General features: G+C 42.1%; 1 non-coding gene across 1 annotated transcript; it reads right to left on the bottom strand.

The window, feature by feature from the left end:
• Positions 1 to 3,526: 3,526 nt before the first annotated feature.
• LOC130886250 (small nucleolar RNA SNORA33) lies at positions 3,527 to 3,658 on the bottom strand. Its single transcript, XR_009058235.1, has one exon. It is a non-coding gene; the product is annotated as a small nucleolar RNA SNORA33 (small nucleolar RNA).
• Between the last annotated feature and the right edge of the window lie 371 nt (positions 3,659 to 4,029).

Consider the following 4,029-nt stretch of genomic DNA (forward strand, 5'->3'; position numbering starts at 1 on the left):
CTCCAGTCCTCATACCTGCACAACCAGCACTTTATCCTTGGGACCATTCCCCAGCCCTGAGCTTCTCATTTCTTAGGTCTGATAGTCGGTTATCCCTAGTGGAAGGAATAATAAAAGGGTAGGATTTCTAGTAGGAAATAACCACCTGAGGGTTGGGGATATCGTTCAGCGGTACAGTTCTTGACTGGCATGTGTAAGACCTTAGGTTTAATGCCCAGTATACAAAAAAAAAAAAAAAAAAGTCTGTGCTGGAGAAAGGGCTCAGTAGTTAATTTCCAGCACTCCTGTGGCAGGTCATGACCATCTGTAGTTCTATTTTCAGGGAACCTGATGCCCTCTGCACTGAGGGTACAGGGCATACATGTGATGCATAGCCATGTGTTTGGAGAAAACCCTGTTCTCGTATAATAAAACAGATGATAAAATAAAAACAATAAACACCGATATTTTTAAAGGTAAGCGTGATGGTTCACACCTGTCATCTGACACTAAAGTAGCTGAGGCAAGAGAATTGTACATTTTAGGACAGCCTGGGCTACATAGTGGCAACCTGTCTCAAAGAACAAACAAAAGAAGGATGTTCGAAAGTGTGGCTGAGAGATGTTCAAGGTAAGTTCCCAAGTGCATCGGACGCTATCCTACTGGCATTACCAAACCTCAAGAATGCGAGCTTTGGCTGGTGATAGGAACTGTTTCTCATCTGCAGCAGAGACTGGTCTCTGGACTAATTTATACTATCTCCCAGAATGTCTTTCTGCCCTGCTACCCACTGCTTAATATTGCTTACAGGAGAACCCTGTTACAGGGTTGGGGGTGGGGATCTATCATGCTTGGGAATGAGTGATCAGAGCCTTGGTAACCTCTTTAAATGTTTTACATCCATGCCCAAAGATTTCTCCAGCTAGTCAGGCCCCTGCCTGCCCTAGCCTAGAGCAGATATATCTTTCTTGTGGCATTTTTCTTTCTTGTTGAGATTTTTTTTTTGAAGCACGGAACATGAAGTTTATGATATATTGTCTTAGGAAAAGGTTTCAGCTAAGTGTCTGTTCCCAAGGAAAGAAACTAAAATCTACTGCTACTCTTAAAATGTGATCAGTGCACATGAAGGTTGAAGGACAAAATGACCACAGCAGGGGATGTTAAGCTCTGTGATTGATCACACCCTTGTCTACTTTGGAGCTATTAAATCAAGTTCCCATAGTCAAGTTTAACATGATGACAGAAATACACTCTTTCCAGTGAGGTACAGAAAGTCGCCATCCTTTATGGAAGAGACACGCTAAGGATGCAGTGAGAAGGGAGTGAGGATGCAACTTGTTTGGCAGCGTCCTTGCCTAGCATACTGAAGCTCTAGGTTAGACCCCAGACCACAGAAACCCGTCTACTAGTGCAAGTCTGTAATCCCAGCACTTAGGAGGTAGAGTCATGAGGAGGATCAGAAGTGCAGTGTCACCCTTGACTGTATATTGAACTTGAGACCAGCCTTGGCCAGACACCTTGCCTCAACAAGAAAGAGGATGAAGTATAAATAGAGCCAAATATGATAATGATAATGATGGCCAAGTACTGATATACACCAAGGCAGTCATACTCAGCTCCCTATTCTTTCATTTAAAATTGCTCAATTAAACCTAAAATTGAATTCAGAAGGAACATCAGTGGTATGCCTGCATGTGAACATTTTTGTATGTGCATATGCATGTGTGCGCATGCATGTGGACATCAGAAATCAACCTTGGGTATTATTATCAGTCATTGAATAATCTGTTTTTGAGGTAGGGTCTCTCTAATCTGCAACACTCCAAGAAAGCTAGTGACAAGTCAGTGACCCCAGTGATCCATGTGTGTGTCTCTCTCCCCAGTGCTAGGACTACAAGTGTATGCTACCAATGCCTGGCTTTTGTTTATATGTGGTACCAGGGACTGAATGCAGGTTGTCATGCTTACAAAACAAGCAATATACTGACTGGCTACCCGAGGCCATAACATTGGTGTTTTAAACACAACCCCCTTACTTTGTTCAGAGCTCAGGTTAGCTATAGAATTTTGACAAATGTCTGGCCCTTGTTATTACAAAACAAACTTCACAAACTCTTCAACAAGAGATGGGTTTCTTCTGTGAGGAAGTGGGCTCTGGGGAAAGAATGGAAATCTGATGTCTTTCAGAACCTGTCAAATGGATGCCAGTCGGTTCCGTGACTCTCTCAAGTTGCATTGCTCTTTCAGGGAATGCACCTGCACTTGGCAGGTAGCTCAGGTGAGCCACTTGCCTTTAGCAACAGCAATACTTAAAGATATCATAATATTTTAATGACAAGAGCCTATTAGTCCTCAAGAGGTGGCAAGTATTAGACAAGAGAAGAGGGTCTTTAACTCACAAAAAGTAATAAGTTGTCCTGTAGAATAAAAAGGTGATGTAATTTTTCAAGTCTAAGAGGAAAAAAAAACATGTCATGAAAATGATTGAAGAGAAATAGCATTCAGAGGAAGAGCACTTGCCGAGCATGCATAAGAAAAATGGCCAATTATGTGAAATTAATTCATAAAGAGAAGAGTGCAAAGACTTAGAACAATTACTATAACCAAGAGAATGTGTGCATTAGTAAAGATGTCATTAGACATTTTGACATAGTGAAGTAAGGCCAGAATACAAGACCATGGAGACAGTAAATACAGGTAGTTCATTAAGAGATGTCACTGGAGGGGCTGGAGAGATGACTTAGAAATTAATAGTACTGGCAGCTCTTCCAGAGGTTCTGAGTCCAGTACCCACATGGTGGCTCGCAATCATCTGTAATGAGATCTGGTGCCCTCTTCTGGTCTGCAGTTGTACATGTAGGTCAAACACTGTATATGTAATAAATAAATAAACGAGAAAGAGAGAGAGAGAGAGAGAGAGAGAGAGAGAGAGAGAGAGAGAGATCACTGGAACAAAAGCAAACAAAGTAGTAGAACAGAGGAGGAGGTTGGTCAAAGGGAAGAGTGTTCAACACAGAAAGTGTGTTTAGTGTCAAGTGGGGAGTACTCAGAATAAAGCTGAGAGAATCTTCCAGAGACAATCAGGACCATTCAGGGACCAGAATAAGCAGGAGAAACCTCCAACCTGGCCTCTCATGTGACCTTGTTCCCACGGCTGCCCTGGACCCATCCCATCTTAAGCACAAGTCAGATGTCATTTGAAAGTCTTATAAAAGGGTCTTGGCCAGTATGCAAATCCCACCCACACCCTGATTTGAGTCCTCATGCATCCTCAGTGCTTCATTTGCAGCTTGTGTTTAATAACCATGTGTAAAAAAGGGAATGAATATGCCCTTCTGTTGATGAAGAGGGGCACAAGGAGGTGGGCAGTATAGAAAAAGGGACTTGAGCAAAAGCAGGAAAATCTTTTCAGACACTCAGGACAAATGAAGGCATTACTACCTAGTCAATTTAGCTTCTCTTTTTAAAATTAGATGTAAATTATTTATTCAATATTAAGGTTTTTTACTACAATTATTTCAGTCGTGAGTGCTTCTCAGCATTATAATGCTGTAGCCATTTTCAGGGATCTTAAAGATTTCATCTGTCCTTTATGGCTCGTAACACGGCATCACTATTGCCTGCCTTTTCTAAGTTTCTGCAGAAGCACATTGAGATAAGCAGATTTACTGACTGGCTCCATTTTAACTTTTCTAAGTTGGAAAGCTCTCCAAGACTTGGCACTAAGTCTAAAAAGGTTTCCCCCATCTTTCCCTTTGAAACCATGACCTCAGACTGGCAATGTTCAGGAATGCACTCCTACCGAGCACACTCAATAATGTGCCAGACCCTAATACACACACACACACACACACACACACCAAGTGGAGAGGAAGGGACATACCCATGCATGTGTGTGTGCCCACACACACACACACTTCCAAATGAAATTCCCTCCCCATGCTTCCTTTGTTTGGGCAAGTCATTGTTTGGACATAACGCCCATGTTCTCCTTACCTACTGCAGGTAATAAATCTTTCTCCTCTTTTGTGCTTCCTGAATGAACTTATT

The sequence above is a fragment of the Chionomys nivalis genome, chromosome 13 (assembly GCF_950005125.1).
Source record: "Chionomys nivalis chromosome 13, mChiNiv1.1, whole genome shotgun sequence".
Lineage (NCBI taxonomy): Eukaryota > Metazoa > Chordata > Mammalia > Rodentia > Cricetidae > Chionomys > Chionomys nivalis.